Genomic DNA, 20,422 nt, shown 5'->3' on the forward strand with positions numbered 1-20,422 from the left:
ACATGGGAGGTTCCATGGTGTAGTGGTTAGCACTTTGGACTTTGAATCCAAGGATCCGAGTTCAAATCTCGGTGGGACCACTTTCATGACTGTTGATCAAATCTTTTTTTGTCAAGTGTATTCATAAATATCACAAATCTAACACGGGTAGAGTGAAACATTAATTTATTGATTGTATTCTGAAAGTCTATTCGATGTGAGCAAATGATAGAACTTTTAGAAAACATGGAAATTAAATGGCTCAAAATAATGAGACATTTTGCCAGCTGACTCTGTTTTCTCAAACTCATCACAGGGGGCTGATGCAAGATATTACTTTCTTAAATCTTACTGTTATTGATAAGGGGAAGATGGAACTTTTTAATTGGAAATCCTTCATTAAAACAAAACTTGAGGAATCAAATTGTGTATTATGGGGACAGAAGATATGACGTTTTGAATAACAATCGTGAAATTCAGACACACATATATTTACACTCTGATTTTCTAAAGTAAATCCATAACCATAAAGTAAAATCTTTCGAAAGACGTGTCAAAGGTAATAATCTGAATTTCTCTTTCAAAGAAATTCACAATTAAATGCACTGTGTAAGTCAAGCATGTTGTCATATAAGAAATCAGCAAAAATTAACTATCTCATTACTGGTCATATAGATGAGAGAGGAAATGAACCTAATGTTTAAATTGTGGATGGGAAACAACAGTTTTTAGTTTTCAGCTTCAATACATATGTTTATGAATATTTGATTTCTTTATATAGTCTTATCGCTATCTAGACGGATATAGCTATGTATACATAGATGCATACTTATACGTTGATAAGTATCAGTATAAAACATTGACGTTATGTTTTTCCAAGACCAAATTCTAAGAAATGGGTGAAATAGTAAATCTCATAATTCAAGTAGGTCCCACCGAGATTTGATCTCGGATCGCTGGATTCAGAGTCCAGAGTGCTAACCATTACACCATGGAACCCTCCCATACATGAGTCATTTTTCCATTGAGACAAAAGAGAGCGCATTAGTGCGGGGGCATTTCTTACATTGATGAAAGGATATCTCTGTTGAATGCTCATAGTGTAAAGAGCTATAATGTGATTTGATTCTGTTCAGATACATTCTCCATAACAGTGTTAAATATGCAAACGTTTATCAGGATAGGCAAGTTATATCATAATGATCATCTTTGACTGTGTCATATTAAAACATTTTACATTTCCAAACTAATACACCCATTTCTTTGTCTCTCACATGGGCTGCGCCAAAGAGCAATGATTGGCACTTTGGACTTTGCATGCAAAGGTACCAGTCCAAATCTTGGGGGTACTATTTTATTACTCTTGACCTTTTCCATTTCTGTCATCTTTGTTTATTGATAGCTCAAATCCAACACCAGTAGGTTGAAAGAGACACTTATTGATTCCTTTCAAAACGTCCATCAGCTTGAACAAGTTACAGAAATACAAACATTATAATACGTTTACATCACATTCCTACACAAAATAGTGTGACATTAAGAAATCCTATCCTGTTTTTCTGAAATGCATTTCAGAGGCCTGATTCCCAGCATCCCTTTTTGAAGCTTTCTGCGCTATTGATAAGGCGAATTTAGCACATTTTGAAAGAGAAGTGTTCTTAAATCAAACCTAGAGAACCACAATGACGGTATCATTCAGATAGTACAAATGTTTTTTGTATATTAGTATGGAAATTGTGAAATAAAACGTTTTTCATGCTGATTTTCAACAGTCGATCTGCAATCGTGAAACATACGCTTTTGCTTGGAGGCCTCACAGGTACTGATCTAATTTTCTCTTTTAAGATTATTCACAAATCATATGATATGCTTTGTATAAATCAACTATATTGTTAGATCAAAATTGAGTAAAAAGTGACTATCTCAATTTCATGACATATAGAAGAGTAAGGAGAAGAAGCTCATGTTTCAAATGTGGAGAGGCAACAACTTTTCATTATTTTCACCTCTACTAATTATATGCATTTTTATAATGTATGTGTTTATGTTGTCCTATAAATATACAGAGACATATAGCAAGATATAGGGAGATACATACGTGTAAAGTGGATATGTACAAGTTTATAAGTAAATGAGATGTTTTTCCAATTAATAATTCTAAGAACTGAATGGAAAAGAAAATCGTAAAGTTTAGATAAGTCCCACTGTGATTTGTACTCAGATCCCGTTTTTCAGAGTCTAGAGTGCTAAGCATGATACCATCAACCCACCTGTACCAGGTTGAGCTTTTCATTTTGAGAGAAGAGATTGCATTCACGGGGGAATCTTATCTTTTATTGCAAAATCGTATCTCACATAAAAAGTACTGTTCAACAGAGTGATAGCGTTACTTGAGTCCTCTGGGCAACATCCTTCCCTAACATAGTTCAATATGCAAAAGTTGAACAGAATAGAAAGGTAATAACATTCTGTTGGTCTTTGACTGTAGAACATTAAAAACTTTGAAATGTTCACATTGCTGCAGCAATTTGCTCCCTTGTCACATGGGAGGTTCCATGGTGTAGTGGTTAGCACTTTGGACTTTGAATCCAAGGATCCGAGTTCAAATCTCGGTGGGACCACTTTCATGACTGTTGATCAAATCTTTTTTTGTCAAGTGTATTCATAAATATCACAAATCTAACACGGGTAGAGTGAAACATTAATTTATTGATTGTATTCTGAAAGTCTATTCGATGTGAGCAAATGATAGAACTTTTAGAAAACATGGAAATTAAATGGCTCAAAATAATGAGACATTTTGCCAGCTGACTCTGTTTTCTCAAACTCATCACAGGGGGCTGATGCAAGATATTACTTTCTTAAATCTTACTGTTATTGATAAGGGGAAGATGGAACTTTTTAATTGGAAATCCTTCATTAAAACAAAACTTGAGGAATCAAATTGTGTATTATGGGGACAGAAGATATGACGTTTTGAATAACAATCGTGAAATTCAGACACACATATATTTACACTCTGATTTTCTAAAGTAAATCCATAACCATAAAGTAAAATCTTTCGAAAGACGTGTCAAAGGTAATAATCTGAATTTCTCTTTCAAAGAAATTCACAATTAAATGCACTGTGTAAGTCAAGCATGTTGTCATATAAGAAATCAGCAAAAATTAACTATCTCATTACTGGTCATATAGATGAGAGAGGAAATGAACCTAATGTTTAAATTGTGGATGGGAAACAACAGTTTTTAGTTTTCAGCTTCAATACATATGTTTATGAATATTTGATTTCTTTATATAGTCTTATCGCTATCTAGACGGATATAGCTATGTATACATAGATGCATACTTATACGTTGATAAGTATCAGTATAAAACATTGACGTTATGTTTTTCCAAGACCAAATTCTAAGAAATGGGTGAAATAGTAAATCTCATAATTCAAGTAGGTCCCACCGAGATTTGATCTCGGATCGCTGGATTCAGAGTCCAGAGTGCTAACCATTACACCATGGAACCCTCCCATACATGAGTCATTTTTCCATTGAGACAAAAGAGAGCGCATTAGTGCGGGGGCATTTCTTACATTGATGAAAGGATATCTCTGTTGAATGCTCATAGTGTAAAGAGCTATAATGTGATTTGATTCTGTTCAGATACATTCTCCATAACAGTGTTAAATATGCAAACGTTTATCAGGATAGGCAAGTTATATCATAATGATCATCTTTGACTGTGTCATATTAAAACATTTTACATTTCCAAACTAATACACCCATTTCTTTGTCTCTCACATGGGCTGCGCCAAAGAGCAATGATTGGCACTTTGGACTTTGCATGCAAAGGTACCAGTCCAAATCTTGGGGGTACTATTTTATTACTCTTGACCTTTTCCATTTCTGTCATCTTTGTTTATTGATAGCTCAAATCCAACACCAGTAGGTTGAAAGAGACACTTATTGATTCCTTTCAAAACGTCCATCAGCTTGAACAAGTTACAGAAATACAAACATTATAATACGTTTACATCACATTCCTACACAAAATAGTGTGACATTAAGAAATCCTATCCTGTTTTTCTGAAATGCATTTCAGAGGCCTGATTCCCAGCATCCCTTTTTGAAGCTTTCTGCGCTATTGATAAGGCGAATTTAGCACATTTTGAAAGAGAAGTGTTCTTAAATCAAACCTAGAGAACCACAATGACGGTATCATTCAGATAGTACAAATGTTTTTTGTATATTAGTATGGAAATTGTGAAATAAAACGTTTTTCATGCTGATTTTCAACAGTCGATCTGCAATCGTGAAACATACGCTTTTGCTTGGAGGCCTCACAGGTACTGATCTAATTTTCTCTTTTAAGATTATTCACAAATCATATGATATGCTTTGTATAAATCAACTATATTGTTAGATCAAAATTGAGTAAAAAGTGACTATCTCAATTTCATGACATATAGAAGAGTAAGGAGAAGAAGCTCATGTTTCAAATGTGGAGAGGCAACAACTTTTCATTATTTTCACCTCTACTAATTATATGCATTTTTATAATGTATGTGTTTATGTTGTCCTATAAATATACAGAGACATATAGCAAGATATAGGGAGATACATACGTGTAAAGTGGATATGTACAAGTTTATAAGTAAATGAGATGTTTTTCCAATTAATAATTCTAAGAACTGAATGGAAAAGAAAATCGTAAAGTTTAGATAAGTCCCACTGTGATTTGTACTCAGATCCCGTTTTTCAGAGTCTAGAGTGCTAAGCATGATACCATCAACCCACCTGTACCAGGTTGAGCTTTTCATTTTGAGAGAAGAGATTGCATTCACGGGGGAATCTTATCTTTTATTGCAAAATCGTATCTCACATAAAAAGTACTGTTCAACAGAGTGATAGCGTTACTTGAGTCCTCTGGGCAACATCCTTCCCTAACATAGTTCAATATGCAAAAGTTGAACAGAATAGAAAGGTAATAACATTCTGTTGGTCTTTGACTGTAGAACATTAAAAACTTTGAAATGTTCACATTGCTGCAGCAATTTGCTCCCTTGTCACATGGGAGGTTCCATGGTGTAGTGGTTAGCACTTTGGACTTTGAATCCAAGGATCCGAGTTCAAATCTCGGTGGGACCACTTTCATGACTGTTGATCAAATCTTTTTTTGTCAAGTGTATTCATAAATATCACAAATCTAACACGGGTAGAGTGAAACATTAATTTATTGATTGTATTCTGAAAGTCTATTCGATGTGAGCAAATGATAGAACTTTTAGAAAACATGGAAATTAAATGGCTCAAAATAATGAGACATTTTGCCAGCTGACTCTGTTTTCTCAAACTCATCACAGGGGGCTGATGCAAGATATTACTTTCTTAAATCTTACTGTTATTGATAAGGGGAAGATGGAACTTTTTAATTGGAAATCCTTCATTAAAACAAAACTTGAGGAATCAAATTGTGTATTATGGGGACAGAAGATATGACGTTTTGAATAACAATCGTGAAATTCAGACACACATATATTTACACTCTGATTTTCTAAAGTAAATCCATAACCATAAAGTAAAATCTTTCGAAAGACGTGTCAAAGGTAATAATCTGAATTTCTCTTTCAAAGAAATTCACAATTAAATGCACTGTGTAAGTCAAGCATGTTGTCATATAAGAAATCAGCAAAAATTAACTATCTCATTACTGGTCATATAGATGAGAGAGGAAATGAACCTAATGTTTAAATTGTGGATGGGAAACAACAGTTTTTAGTTTTCAGCTTCAATACATATGTTTATGAATATTTGATTTCTTTATATAGTCTTATCGCTATCTAGACGGATATAGCTATGTATACATAGATGCATACTTATACGTTGATAAGTATCAGTATAAAACATTGACGTTATGTTTTTCCAAGACCAAATTCTAAGAAATGGGTGAAATAGTAAATCTCATAATTCAAGTAGGTCCCACCGAGATTTGATCTCGGATCGCTGGATTCAGAGTCCAGAGTGCTAACCATTACACCATGGAACCCTCCCATACATGAGTCATTTTTCCATTGAGACAAAAGAGAGCGCATTAGTGCGGGGGCATTTCTTACATTGATGAAAGGATATCTCTGTTGAATGCTCATAGTGTAAAGAGCTATAATGTGATTTGATTCTGTTCAGATACATTCTCCATAACAGTGTTAAATATGCAAACGTTTATCAGGATAGGCAAGTTATATCATAATGATCATCTTTGACTGTGTCATATTAAAACATTTTACATTTCCAAACTAATACACCCATTTCTTTGTCTCTCACATGGGCTGCGCCAAAGAGCAATGATTGGCACTTTGGACTTTGCATGCAAAGGTACCAGTCCAAATCTTGGGGGTACTATTTTATTACTCTTGACCTTTTCCATTTCTGTCATCTTTGTTTATTGATAGCTCAAATCCAACACCAGTAGGTTGAAAGAGACACTTATTGATTCCTTTCAAAACGTCCATCAGCTTGAACAAGTTACAGAAATACAAACATTATAATACGTTTACATCACATTCCTACACAAAATAGTGTGACATTAAGAAATCCTATCCTGTTTTTCTGAAATGCATTTCAGAGGCCTGATTCCCAGCATCCCTTTTTGAAGCTTTCTGCGCTATTGATAAGGCGAATTTAGCACATTTTGAAAGAGAAGTGTTCTTAAATCAAACCTAGAGAACCACAATGACGGTATCATTCAGATAGTACAATTTTTTTTTGTATATTAGTATGGAAATTGTGAAATAAAACGTTTTTCATGCTGATTTTCAACAGTCGATCTGCAATCGTGAAACAAACGCTTTTGCTTGGAGGCCTCACAGGTACTGATCTAATTTTCTCTTTTAAGATTATTCACAAATCATATGATATGCTTTGTATAAATCAACTATATTGTTAGATCAAAATTGAGTAAAAAGTGACTATCTCAATTTCATGACATATAGAAGAGTAAGGAGAAGAAGCTCATGTTTCAAATGTGGAGAGGCAACAACTTTTCATTATTTTCACCTCTACTAATTATATGCATTTTTATAATGTATGTGTTTATGTTGTCCTATAAATATACAGAGACATATAGCAAGATATAGGGAGATACATACGTGTAAAGTGGATATGTACAAGTTTATAAGTAAATGAGATGTTTTTCCAATTAATAATTCTAAGAACTGAATGGAAAAGAAAATCGTAAAGTTTAGATAAGTCCCACTGTGATTTGTACTCAGATCCCGGTTTTCAGAGTCTAGAGTGCTAAGCATGATACCATCAAACCACCTGTACCAGGTTGAGCTTTTCATTTTGAGAGAAGAGATTGCATTCACGGGGGAATCTTATCTTTTATTGCAAAATCGTATCTCACATAAAAAGTACTGTTCAACAGAGTGATAGCGTTACTTGAGTCCTCTGGGCAACATCCTTCCCTAACATAGTTCAATATGCAAAAGTTGAACAGAATAGAAAGGTAATAACATTCTGTTGGTCTTTGACTGTAGAACATTAAAAACTTTGAAATGTTCACATTGCTGCAGCAATTTGCTCCCTTGTCACATGGGAGGTTCCATGGTGTAGTGGTTAGCACTTTGGACTTTGAATCCAAGGGTCCGAGTTCAAATCTCGGTGGGACCACTTTCATGACTGTTGATCAAATCTTTTTTTGTCAAGTGTATTCATAAATATCACAAATCTAACACGGGTAGAGTGAAACATTAATTTATTGATTGTATTCTGAAAGTCTATTCGATGTGAGCAAATGATAGAACTTTTAGAAAACATGGAAATTAAATGGCTCAAAATAATGAGACATTTTGCCAGCTGACTCTGTTTTCTCAAACTCATCACAGGGGGCTGATGCAAGATATTACTTTCTTAAATCTTACTGTTATTGATAAGGGGAAGATGGAACTTTTTAATTGGAAATCCTTCATTAAAACAAAACTTGAGGAATCAAATTGTGTATTATGGGGACAGAAGATATGACGTTTTGAATAACAATCGTGAAATTCAGACACACATATATTTACACTCTGATTTTCTAAAGTAAATCCATAACCATAAAGTAAAATCTTTCGAAAGACGTGTCAAAGGTAATAATCTGAATTTCTCTTTCAAAGAAATTCACAATTAAATGCACTGTGTAAGTCAAGCATGTTGTCATATAAGAAATCAGCAAAAATTAACTATCTCATTACTGGTCATATAGATGAGAGAGGAAATGAACCTAATGTTTAAATTGTGGATGGGAAACAACAGTTTTTAGTTTTCAGCTTCAATACATATGTTTATGAATATTTGATTTCTTTATATAGTCTTATCGCTATCTAGACGGATATAGCTATGTATACATAGATGCATACTTATACGTTGATAAGTATCAGTATAAAACATTGACGTTATGTTTTTCCAAGACCAAATTCTAAGAAATGGGTGAAATAGTAAATCTCATAATTCAAGTAGGTCCCACCGAGATTTGATCTCGGATCGCTGGATTCAGAGTCCAGAGTGCTAACCATTACACCATGGAACCCTCCCATACATGAGTCATTTTTCCATTGAGACAAAAGAGAGCGCATTAGTGCGGGGGCATTTCTTACATTGATGAAAGGATATCTCTGTTGAATGCTCATAGTGTAAAGAGCTATAATGTGATTTGATTCTGTTCAGATACATTCTCCATAACAGTGTTAAATATGCAAACGTTTATCAGGATAGGCAAGTTATATCATAATGATCATCTTTTACTGTGTCATATTAAAACATTTTACATTTCCAAACTAATACACCCATTTCTTTGTCTCTCACATGGGCTGCGCCAAAGAGCAATGATTGGCACTTTGGACTTTGCATGCAAAGGTACCAGTCCAAATCTTGGGGGTACTATTTTATTACTCTTGACCTTTTCCATTTCTGTCATCTTTGTTTATTGATAGCTCAAATCCAACACCAGTAGGTTGAAAGAGACACTTATTGATTCCTTTCAAAACGTCCATCAGCTTGAACAAGTTACAGAAATACAAACATTATAATACGTTTACATCACATTCCTACACAAAATAGTGTGACATTAAGAAATCCTATCCTGTTTTTCTGAAATGCATTTCAGAGGCCTGATTCCCAGCATCCCTTTTTGAAGCTTTCTGCGCTATTGATAAGGCGAATTTAGCACATTTTGAAAGAGAAGTGTTCTTAAATCAAACCTAGAGAACCACAATGACGGTATCATTCAGATAGTACAAATGTTTTTTGTATATTAGTATGGAAATTGTGAAATAAAACGTTTTTCATGCTGATTTTCAACAGTCGATCTGCAATCGTGAAACATACGCTTTTGCTTGGAGGCCTCACAGGTACTGATCTAATTTTCTCTTTTAAGATTATTCACAAATCATATGATATGCTTTGTATAAATCAACTATATTGTTAGATCAAAATTGAGTAAAAAGTGACTATCTCAATTTCATGACATATAGAAGAGTAAGGAGAAGAAGCTCATGTTTCAAATGTGGAGAGGCAACAACTTTTCATTATTTTCACCTCTACTAATTATATGCATTTTTATAATGTATGTGTTTATGTTGTCCTATAAATATACAGAGACATATAGCAAGATATAGGGAGATACATACGTGTAAAGTGGATATGTACAAGTTTATAAGTAAATGAGATGTTTTTCCAATTAATAATTCTAAGAACTGAATGGAAAAGAAAATCGTAAAGTTTAGATAAGTCCCACTGTGATTTGTACTCAGATCCCGGTTTTCAGAGTCTAGAGTGCTAAGCATGATACCATCAACCCACCTGTACCAGGTTGAGCTTTTCATTTTGAGAGAAGAGATTGCATTCACGGGGGAATCTTATCTTTTATTGCAAAATCGTATCTCACATAAAAAGTACTGTTCAACAGAGTGATAGCGTTACTTGAGTCCTCTGGGCAACATCCTTCCCTAACATAGTTCAATATGCAAAAGTTGAACAGAATAGAAAGGTAATAACATTCTGTTGGTCTTTGACTGTAGAACATTAAAAACTTTGAAATGTTCACATTGCTGCAGCAATTTGCTCCCTTGTCACATGGGAGGTTCCATGGTGTAGTGGTTAGCACTTTGGACTTTGAATCCAAGGATCCGAGTTCAAATCTCGGTGGGACCACTTTCATGACTGTTGATCAAATCTTTTTTTGTCAAGTGTATTCATAAATATCACAAATCTAACACGGGTAGAGTGAAACATTAATTTATTGATTGTATTCTGAAAGTCTATTCGATGTGAGCAAATGATAGAACTTTTAGAAAACATGGAAATTAAATGGCTCAAAATAATGAGACATTTTGCCAGCTGACTCTGTTTTCTCAAACTCATCACAGGGGGCTGATGCAAGATATTACTTTCTTAAATCTTACTGTTATTGATAAGGGGAAGATGGAACTTTTTAATTGGAAATCCTTCATTAAAACAAAACTTGAGGAATCAAATTGTGTATTATGGGGACAGAAGATATGACGTTTTGAATAACAATCGTGAAATTCAGACACACATATATTTACACTCTGATTTTCTAAAGTAAATCCATAACCATAAAGTAAAATCTTTCGAAAGACGTGTCAAAGGTAATAATCTGAATTTCTCTTTCAAAGAAATTCACAATTAAATGCACTGTGTAAGTCAAGCATGTTGTCATATAAGAAATCAGCAAAAATTAACTATCTCATTACTGGTCATATAGATGAGAGAGGAAATGAACCTAATGTTTAAATTGTGGATGGGAAACAACAGTTTTTAGTTTTCAGCTTCAATACATATGTTTATGAATATTTGATTTCTTTATATAGTCTTATCGCTATCTAGACGGATATAGCTATGTATACATAGATGCATACTTATACGTTGATAAGTATCAGTATAAAACATTGACGTTATGTTTTTCCAAGACCAAATTCTAAGAAATGGGTGAAATAGTAAATCTCATAATTCAAGTAGGTCCCACCGAGATTTGATCTCGGATCGCTGGATTCAGAGTCCAGAGTGCTAACCATTACACCATGGAACCCTCCCATACATGAGTCATTTTTCCATTGAGACAAAAGAGAGCGCATTAGTGTGGGGGCATTTCTTACATTGATGAAAGGATATCTCTGTTGAATGCTCATAGTGTAAAGAGCTATAATGTGATTTGATTCTGTTCAGATACATTCTCCATAACAGTGTTAAATATGCAAACGTTTATCAGGATAGGCAAGTTATATCATAATGATCATCTTTTACTGTGTCATATTAAAACATTTTACATTTCCAAACTAATACACCCATTTCTTTGTCTCTCACATGGGCTGCGCCAAAGAGCAATGATTGGCACTTTGGACTTTGCATGCAAAGGTACCAGTCCAAATCTTGGGGGTACTATTTTATTACTCTTGACCTTTTCCATTTCTGTCATCTTTGTTTATTGATAGCTCAAATCCAACACCAGTAGGTTGAAAGAGACACTTATTGATTCCTTTCAAAACGTCCATCAGCTTGAACAAGTTACAGAAATACAAACATTATAATACGTTTACATCACATTCCTACACAAAATAGTGTGACATTAAGAAATCCTATCCTGTTTTTCTGAAATGCATTTCAGAGGCCTGATTCCCAGCATCCCTTTTTGAAGCTTTCTGCGCTATTGATAAGGCGAATTTAGCACATTTTGAAAGAGAAGTGTTCTTAAATCAAACCTAGAGAACCACAATGACGGTATCATTCAGATAGTACAAATGTTTTTTGTATATTAGTATGGAAATTGTGAAATAAAACGTTTTTCATGCTGATTTTCAACAGTCGATCTGCAATCGTGAAACATACGCTTTTGCTTGGAGGCCTCACAGGTACTGATCTAATTTTCTCTTTTAAGATTATTCACAAATCATATGATATGCTTTGTATAAATCAACTATATTGTTAGATCAAAATTGAGTAAAAAGTGACTATCTCAATTTCATGACATATAGAAGAGTAAGGAGAAGAAGCTCATGTTTCAAATGTGGAGAGGCAACAACTTTTCATTATTTTCACCTCTACTAATTATATGCATTTTTATAATGTATGTGTTTATGTTGTCCTATAAATATACAGAGACATATAGCAAGATATAGGGAGATACATACGTGTAAAGTGGATATGTACAAGTTTATAAGTAAATGAGATGTTTTTCCAATTAATAATTCTAAGAACTGAATGGAAAAGAAAATCGTAAAGTTTAGATAAGTCCCACTGTGATTTGTACTCAGATCCCGGTTTTCAGAGTCTAGAGTGCTAAGCATGATACCATCAACCCACCTGTACCAGGTTGAGCTTTTCATTTTGAGAGAAGAGATTGCATTCACGGGGGAATCTTATCTTTTATTGCAAAATCGTATCTCACATAAAAAGTACTGTTCAACAGAGTGATAGCGTTACTTGAGTCCTCTGGGCAACATCCTTCCCTAACATAGTTCAATATGCAAAAGTTGAACAGAATAGAAAGGTAATAACATTCTGTTGGTCTTTGACTGTAGAACATTAAAAACTTTGAAATGTTCACATTGCTGCAGCAATTTGCTCCCTTGTCACATGGGAGGTTCCATGGTGTAGTGGTTAGCACTTTGGACTTTGAATCCAAGGATCCGAGTTCAAATCTCGGTGGGACCACTTTCATGACTGTTGATCAAATCTTTTTTTGTCAAGTGTATTCATAAATATCACAAATCTAACACGGGTAGAGTGAAACATTAATTTATTGATTGTATTCTGAAAGTCTATTCGATGTGAGCAAATGATAGAACTTTTAGAAAACATGGAAATTAAATGGCTCAAAATAATGAGACATTTTGCCAGCTGACTCTGTTTTCTCAAACTCATCACAGGGGGCTGATGCAAGATATTACTTTCTTAAATCTTACTGTTATTGATAAGGGGAAGATGGAACTTTTTAATTGGAAATCCTTCATTAAAACAAAACTTGAGGAATCAAATTGTGTATTATGGGGACAGAAGATATGACGTTTTGAATAACAATCGTGAAATTCAGACACACATATATTTACACTCTGATTTTCTAAAGTAAATCCATAACCATAAAGTAAAATCTTTCGAAAGACGTGTCAAAGGTAATAATCTGAATTTCTCTTTCAAAGAAATTCACAATTAAATGCACTGTGTAAGTCAAGCATGTTGTCATATAAGAAATCAGCAAAAATTAACTATCTCATTACTGGTCATATAGATGAGAGAGGAAATGAACCTAATGTTTAAATTGTGGATGGGAAACAACAGTTTTTAGTTTTCAGCTTCAATACATATGTTTATGAATATTTGATTTCTTTATATAGTCTTATCGCTATCTAGACGGATATAGCTATGTATACATAGATGCATACTTATACGTTGATAAGTATCAGTATAAAACATTGACGTTATGTTTTTCCAAGACCAAATTCTAAGAAATGGGTGAAATAGTAAATCTCATAATTCAAGTAGGTCCCACCGAGATTTGATCTCGGATCGCTGGATTCAGAGTCCAGAGTGCTAACCATTACACCATGGAACCCTCCCATACATGAGTCATTTTTCCATTGAGACAAAAGAGAGCGCATTAGTGCGGGGGCATTTCTTACATTGATGAAAGGATATCTCTGTTGAATGCTCATAGTGTAAAGAGCTATAATGTGATTTGATTCTGTTCAGATACATTCTCCATAACAGTGTTAAATATGCAAACGTTTATCAGGATAGGCAAGTTATATCATAATGATCATCTTTTACTGTGTCATATTAAAACATTTTACATTTCCAAACTAATACACCCATTTCTTTGTCTCTCACATGGGCTGCGCCAAAGAGCAATGATTGGCACTTTGGACTTTGCATGCAAAGGTACCAGTCCAAATCTTGGGGGTACTATTTTATTACTCTTGACCTTTTCCATTTCTGTCATCTTTGTTTATTGATAGCTCAAATCCAACACCAGTAGGTTGAAAGAGACACTTATTGATTCCTTTCAAAACGTCCATCAGCTTGAACAAGTTACAGAAATACAAACATTATAATACGTTTACATCACATTCCTACACAAAATAGTGTGACATTAAGAAATCCTATCCTGTTTTTCTGAAATGCATTTCAGAGGCCTGATTCCCAGCATCCCTTTTTGAAGCTTTCTGCGCTATTGATAAGGCGAATTTAGCACATTTTGAAAGAGAAGTGTTCTTAAATCAAACCTAGAGAACCACAATGACGGTATCATTCAGATAGTACAAATGTTTTTTGTATATTAGTATGGAAATTGTGAAATAAAACGTTTTTCATGCTGATTTTCAACAGTCGATCTGCAATCGTGAAACATACGCTTTTGCTTGGAGGCCTCACAGGTACTGATCTAATTTTCTCTTTTAAGATTATTCACAAATCATATGATATGCTTTGTATAAATCAACTATATTGTTAGATCAAAATTGAGTAAAAAGTGACTATCTCAATTTCATGACATATAGAAGAGTAAGGAGAAGAAGCTCATGTTTCAAATGTGGAGAGGCAACAACTTTTCATTATTTTCACCTCTACTAATTATATGCATTTTTATAATGTATGTGTTTATGTTGTCCTATAAATATACAGAGACATATAGCAAGATATAGGGAGATACATACGTGTAAAGTGGATATGTACAAGTTTATAAGTAAATGAGATGTTTTTCCAATTAATAATTCTAAGAACTGAATGGAAAAGAAAATCGTAAAGTTTAGATAAGTCCCACTGTGATTTGTACTCAGATCCCGGTTTTCAGAGTCTAGAGTGCTAAGCATGATACCATCAACCCACCTGTACCAGGTTGAGCTTTTCATTTTGAGAGAAGAGATTGCATTCACGGGGGAATCTTATCTTTTATTGCAAAATCGTATCTCACATAAAAAGTACTGTTCAACAGAGTGATAGCGTTACTTGAGTCCTCTGGGCAACATCCTTCCCTAACATAGTTCAATATGCAAAAGTTGAACAGAATAGAAAGGTAATAACATTCTGTTGGTCTTTGACTGTAGAACATTAAAAACTTTGAAATGTTCACATTGCTGCAGCAATTTGCTCCCTTGTCACATGGGAGGTTCCATGGTGTAGTGGTTAGCACTTTGGACTTTGAATCCAAGGATCCGAGTTCAAATCTCGGTGGGACCACTTTCATGACTGTTGATCAAATCTTTTTTTGTCAAGTGTATTCATAAATATCACAAATCTAACACGGGTAGAGTGAAACATTAATTTATTGATTGTATTCTGAAAGTCTATTCGATGTGAGCAAATGATAGAACTTTTAGAAAACATGGAAATTAAATGGCTCAAAATAATGAGACATTTTGCCAGCTGACTCTGTTTTCTCAAACTCATCACAGGGGGCTGATGCAAGATATTACTTTCTTAAATCTTACTGTTATTGATAAGGGGAAGATGGAACTTTTTAATTGGAAATCCTTCATTAAAACAAAACTTGAGGAATCAAATTGTGTATTATGGGGACAGAAGATATGACGTTTTGAATAACAATCGTGAAATTCAGACACACATATATTTACACTCTGATTTTCTAAAGTAAATCCATAACCATAAAGTAAAATCTTTCGAAAGACGTGTCAAAGGTAATAATCTGAATTTCTCTTTCAAAGAAATTCACAATTAAATGCACTGTGTAAGTCAAGCATGTTGTCATATAAGAAATCAGCAAAAATTAACTATCTCATTACTGGTCATATAGATGAGAGAGGAAATGAACCTAATGTTTAAATTGTGGATGGGAAACAACAGTTTTTAGTTTTCAGCTTCAATACATATGTTTATGAATATTTGATTTCTTTATATAGTCTTATCGCTATCTAGACGGATATAGCTATGTATACATAGATGCATACTTATACGTTGATAAGTATCAGTATAAAACATTGACGTTATGTTTTTCCAAGACCAAATTCTAAGAAATGGGTGAAATAGTAAATCTCATAATTCAAGTAGGTCCCACCGAGATTTGATCTCGGATCGCTGGATTCAGAGTCCAGAGTGCTAACCATTACACCATGGAACCCTCCCATACATGAGTCATTTTTCCATTGAGACAAAAGAGAGCGCATTAGTGCGGGGGCATTTCTTACATTGATGAAAGGATATCTCTGTTGAATGCTCATAGTGTAAAGAGCTATAATGTGATTTGATTCTGTTCAGATACATTCTCCATAACAGTGTTAAATATGCAAACGTTTATCAGGATAGGCAAGTTATATCATAATGATCATCTTTTACTGTGTCATATTAAAACATTTTACATTTCCAAACTAATACACCCATTTCTTTGTCTCTCACATGGGCTGCGCCAAAGAGCAATGATTGGCACTTTGGACTTTGCATGCAAAGGTACCAGTCCAAATCTTGGGGGTACTATTTTATTACTCTTGACCTTTTCCATTTCTGTCATCTTTGTTTATTGATAGCTCAAATCCAACACCAGTAGGTTGAAAGAGACACTTATTGATTCCTTTCAAAACGTCCATCAGCTTGAACAAGTTACAGAAATACAAACATTATAATACGTTTACATCACATTCCTACACAAAATAGTGTGACATTAAGAAATCCTATCCTGTTTTTCTGAAATGCATTTCAGAGGCCTGATTCCCAGCATCCCTTTTTGAAGCTTTCTGCGCTATTGATAAGGCGAATTTAGCACATTTTGAAAGAGAAGTGTTCTTAAATCAAACCTAGAGAACCACAATGACGGTATCATTCAGATAGTACAAATGTTTTTTGTATATTAGTATGGAAATTGTGAAATAAAACGTTTTTCATGCTGATTTTCAACAGTCGATCTGCAATCGTGAAACATACGCTTTTGCTTGGAGGCCTCACAGGTACTGATCTAATTTTCTCTTTTAAGATTATTCACAAATCATATGATATGCTTTGTATAAATCAACTATATTGTTAGATCAAAATTGAGTAAAAAGTGACTATCTCAATTTCATGACATATAGAAGAGTAAGGAGAAGAAGCTCATGTTTCAAATGTGGAGAGGCAACAACTTTTCATTATTTTCACCTCTACTAATTATATGCATTTTTATAATGTATGTGTTTATGTTGTCCTATAAATATACAGAGACATATAGCAAGATATAGGGAGATACATATGTGTAAAGTGGATATGTACAAGTTTATAAGTAAATGAGATGTTTTTCCAATTAATAATTCTAAGAACTGAATGGAAAAGAAAATCGTAAAGTTTAGATAAGTCCCACTGTGATTTGTACTCAGATCCCGGTTTTCAGAGTCTAGAGTGCTAAGCATGATACCATCAACCCACCTGTACCAGGTTGAGCTTTTCATTTTGAGAGAAGAGATTGCATTCACGGGGGAATCTTATCTTTTATTGCAAAATCGTATCTCACATAAAAAGTACTGTTCAACAGAGTGATAGCGTTACTTGAGTCCTCTGGGCAACATCCTTCCCTAACATAGTTCAATATGCAAAAGTTGAACAGAATAGAAAGGTAATAACATTCTGTTGGTCTTTGACTGTAGAACATTAAAAACTTTGAAATGTTCACATTGCTGCAGCAATTTGCTCCCTTGTCACATGGGAGGTTCCATGGTGTAGTGGTTAGCACTTTGGACTTTGAATCCAAGGATCCGAGTTCAAATCTCGGTGGGACCACTTTCATGACTGTTGATCAAATCTTTTTTTGTCAAGTGTATTCATAAATATCACAAATCTAACACGGGTAGAGTGAAACATTAATTTATTGATTGTATTCTGAAAGTCTATTCGATGTGAGCAAATGATAGAACTTTTAGAAAACATGGAAATTAAATGGCTCAAAATAATGAGACATTTTGCCAGCTGACTCTGTTTTCTCAAACTCATCACAGGGGGCTGATGCAAGATATTACTTTCTTAAATCTTACTGTTATTGATAAGGGGAAGATGGAACTTTTTAATTGGAAATCCTTCATTAAAACAAAACTTGAGGAATCAAATTGTGTATTATGGGGACAGAAGATATGACGTTTTGAATAACAATCGTGAAATTCAGACACACATATATTTACACTCTGATTTTCTAAAGTAAATCCATAACCATAAAGTAAAATCTTTCGAAAGACGTGTCAAAGGTAATAATCTGAATTTCTCTTTCAAAGAAATTCACAATTAAATGCACTGTGTAAGTCAAGCATGTTGTCATATAAGAAATCAGCAAAAATTAACTATCTCATTACTGGTCATATAGATGAGAGAGGAAATGAACCTAATGTTTAAATTGTGGATGGGAAACAACAGTTTTTAGTTTTCAGCTTCAATACATATGTTTATGAATATTTGATTTCTTTATATAGTCTTATCGCTATCTAGACGGATATAGCTATGTATACATAGATGCATACTTATACGTTGATAAGTATCAGTATAAAACATTGACGTTATGTTTTTCCAAGACCAAATTCTAAGAAATGGGTGAAATAGTAAATCTCATAATTCAAGTAGGTCCCACCGAGATTTGATCTCGGATCGCTGGATTCAGAGTCCAGAGTGCTAACCATTACACCATGGAACCCTCCCATACATGAGTCATTTTTCCATTGAGACAAAAGAGAGCGCATTAGTGCGGGGGCATTTCTTACATTGATGAAAGGATATCTCTGTTGAATGCTCATAGTGTAAAGAGCTATAATGTGATTTGATTCTGTTCAGATACATTCTCCATAACAGTGTTAAATATGCAAACGTTTATCAGGATAGGCAAGTTATATCATAATGATCATCTTTTACTGTGTCATATTAAAACATTTTACATTTCCAAACTAATACACCCATTTCTTTGTCTCTCACATGGGCTGCGCCAAAGAGCAATGATTGGCACTTTGGACTTTGCATGCAAAGGTACCAGTCCAAATCTTGGGGGTACTATTTTATTACTCTTGACCTTTTCCATTTCTGTCATCTTTGTTTATTGATAGCTCAAATCCAACACCAGTAGGTTGAAAGAGACACTTATTGATTCCTTTCAAAACGTCCATCAGCTTGAACAAGTTACAGAAATACAAACATTATAATACGTTTACATCACATTCCTACACAAAATAGTGTGACATTAAGAAATCCTATCCTGTTTTTCTGAAATGCATTTCAGAGGCCTGATTCCCAGCATCCCTTTTTGAAGCTTTCTGCGCTATTGATAAGGCGAATTTAGCACATTTTGAAAGAGAAGTGTTCTTAAATCAAACCTAGAGAACCACAATGACGGTATCATTCAGATAGTACAAATGTTTTTTGTATATTAGTATGGAAATTGTGAAATAAAACGTTTTTCATGCTGATTTTCAACAGTCGATCTGCAATCGTGAAACATACGCTTTTGCTTGGAGGCCTCACAGGTACTGATCTAATTTTCTCTTTTAAGATTATTCACAAATCATATGATATGCTTTGTATAAATCAACTATATTGTTAGATCAAAATTGAGTAAAAAGTGACTATCTCAATTTCATGACATATAGAAGAGTAAGGAGAAGAAGCTCATGTTTCAAATGTGGAGAGGCAACAACTTTTCATTATTTTCACCTCTACTAATTATATGCATTTTTATAATGTATGTGTTTATGTTGTCCTATAAATATACAGAGACATATAGCAAGATATAGGGAGATACATACGTGTAAAGTGGATATGTACAAGTTTATAAGTAAATGAGATGTTTTTCCAATTAATAATTCTAAGAACTGAATGGAAAAGAAAATCGTAAAGTTTAGATAAGTCCCACTGTGATTTGTACTCAGATCCCGGTTTTCAGAGTCTAGAGTGCTAAGCATGATACCATCAAACCACCTGTACCAGGTTGAGCTTTTCATTTTGAGAGAAGAGATTGCATTCACGGGGGAATCTTATCTTTTATTGCAAAATCGTATCTCACATAAAAAGTACTGTTCAACAGAGTGATAGCGTTACTTGAGTCCTCTGGGCAACATCCTTCCCTAACATAGTTCAATATGCAAAAGTTGAACAGAATAGAAAGGTAATAACATTCTGTTGGTCTTTGACTGTAGAACATTAAAAACTTTGAAATGTTCACATTGCTGCAGCAATTTGCTCCCTTGTCACATGGGAGGTTCCATGGTGTAGTGGTTAGCACTTTGGACTTTGAATCCAAGAATCCGAGTTCAAATCTCGGTGGGACCACTTTCATGACTGTTGATCAAATCTTTTTTTGTCAAGTGTATTCATAAATATCACAAATCTAACACGGGTAGAGTGAAACATTAATTTATTGATTGTATTCTGAAAGTCTATTCGATGTGAGCAAATGATAGAACTTTTAGAAAACATGGAAATTAAATGGCTCAAAATAATGAGACATTTTG

The 20,422-nt window shown here is 34.0% G+C and overlaps 17 non-coding genes across 17 annotated transcripts; 9 read left to right on the forward strand and 8 right to left on the reverse strand.

Annotated features, from left to right (window-relative positions):
* Window positions 1-8: 8 nt before the first annotated feature.
* Window positions 9-80, forward strand: TRNAQ-UUG (transfer RNA glutamine (anticodon UUG)). The gene has a single exon. It is a non-coding gene; the product is annotated as a tRNA-Gln (tRNA).
* An 826-nt stretch (window positions 81-906) lies between these two features.
* Window positions 907-978, reverse strand: TRNAQ-CUG (transfer RNA glutamine (anticodon CUG)). Its single transcript has one exon. It is a non-coding gene; the product is annotated as a tRNA-Gln (tRNA).
* A 1,550-nt stretch (window positions 979-2,528) lies between these two features.
* TRNAQ-UUG (transfer RNA glutamine (anticodon UUG)) lies at window positions 2,529-2,600 on the forward strand. The gene has a single exon. It is a non-coding gene; the product is annotated as a tRNA-Gln (tRNA).
* Window positions 2,601-3,426: 826 nt separating this feature from the next.
* TRNAQ-CUG (transfer RNA glutamine (anticodon CUG)) lies at window positions 3,427-3,498 on the reverse strand. The gene has a single exon. It is a non-coding gene; the product is annotated as a tRNA-Gln (tRNA).
* Window positions 3,499-5,048: 1,550 nt separating this feature from the next.
* On the forward strand, window positions 5,049-5,120 carry TRNAQ-UUG (transfer RNA glutamine (anticodon UUG)). Its single transcript has one exon. It is a non-coding gene; the product is annotated as a tRNA-Gln (tRNA).
* Window positions 5,121-5,946: 826 nt separating this feature from the next.
* TRNAQ-CUG (transfer RNA glutamine (anticodon CUG)) lies at window positions 5,947-6,018 on the reverse strand. Its single transcript has one exon. It is a non-coding gene; the product is annotated as a tRNA-Gln (tRNA).
* A 1,550-nt stretch (window positions 6,019-7,568) lies between these two features.
* Window positions 7,569-7,640, forward strand: TRNAQ-UUG (transfer RNA glutamine (anticodon UUG)). Its single transcript has one exon. It is a non-coding gene; the product is annotated as a tRNA-Gln (tRNA).
* An 826-nt stretch (window positions 7,641-8,466) lies between these two features.
* On the reverse strand, window positions 8,467-8,538 carry TRNAQ-CUG (transfer RNA glutamine (anticodon CUG)). The gene has a single exon. It is a non-coding gene; the product is annotated as a tRNA-Gln (tRNA).
* Window positions 8,539-10,088: 1,550 nt separating this feature from the next.
* Window positions 10,089-10,160, forward strand: TRNAQ-UUG (transfer RNA glutamine (anticodon UUG)). The gene has a single exon. It is a non-coding gene; the product is annotated as a tRNA-Gln (tRNA).
* Window positions 10,161-10,986: 826 nt separating this feature from the next.
* On the reverse strand, window positions 10,987-11,058 carry TRNAQ-CUG (transfer RNA glutamine (anticodon CUG)). The gene has a single exon. It is a non-coding gene; the product is annotated as a tRNA-Gln (tRNA).
* A 1,550-nt stretch (window positions 11,059-12,608) lies between these two features.
* TRNAQ-UUG (transfer RNA glutamine (anticodon UUG)) lies at window positions 12,609-12,680 on the forward strand. The gene has a single exon. It is a non-coding gene; the product is annotated as a tRNA-Gln (tRNA).
* Window positions 12,681-13,506: 826 nt separating this feature from the next.
* TRNAQ-CUG (transfer RNA glutamine (anticodon CUG)) lies at window positions 13,507-13,578 on the reverse strand. Its single transcript has one exon. It is a non-coding gene; the product is annotated as a tRNA-Gln (tRNA).
* Window positions 13,579-15,128: 1,550 nt separating this feature from the next.
* TRNAQ-UUG (transfer RNA glutamine (anticodon UUG)) lies at window positions 15,129-15,200 on the forward strand. Its single transcript has one exon. It is a non-coding gene; the product is annotated as a tRNA-Gln (tRNA).
* An 826-nt stretch (window positions 15,201-16,026) lies between these two features.
* On the reverse strand, window positions 16,027-16,098 carry TRNAQ-CUG (transfer RNA glutamine (anticodon CUG)). Its single transcript has one exon. It is a non-coding gene; the product is annotated as a tRNA-Gln (tRNA).
* Window positions 16,099-17,648: 1,550 nt separating this feature from the next.
* On the forward strand, window positions 17,649-17,720 carry TRNAQ-UUG (transfer RNA glutamine (anticodon UUG)). The gene has a single exon. It is a non-coding gene; the product is annotated as a tRNA-Gln (tRNA).
* An 826-nt stretch (window positions 17,721-18,546) lies between these two features.
* TRNAQ-CUG (transfer RNA glutamine (anticodon CUG)) lies at window positions 18,547-18,618 on the reverse strand. Its single transcript has one exon. It is a non-coding gene; the product is annotated as a tRNA-Gln (tRNA).
* Window positions 18,619-20,168: 1,550 nt separating this feature from the next.
* On the forward strand, window positions 20,169-20,240 carry TRNAQ-UUG (transfer RNA glutamine (anticodon UUG)). Its single transcript has one exon. It is a non-coding gene; the product is annotated as a tRNA-Gln (tRNA).
* Window positions 20,241-20,422: the final 182 nt, after the last annotated feature.

This window comes from Lissotriton helveticus, chromosome 4_1 (assembly GCF_964261635.1).
Source record: "Lissotriton helveticus chromosome 4_1, aLisHel1.1, whole genome shotgun sequence".
Taxonomy (NCBI): domain Eukaryota; kingdom Metazoa; phylum Chordata; class Amphibia; order Caudata; family Salamandridae; genus Lissotriton; species Lissotriton helveticus.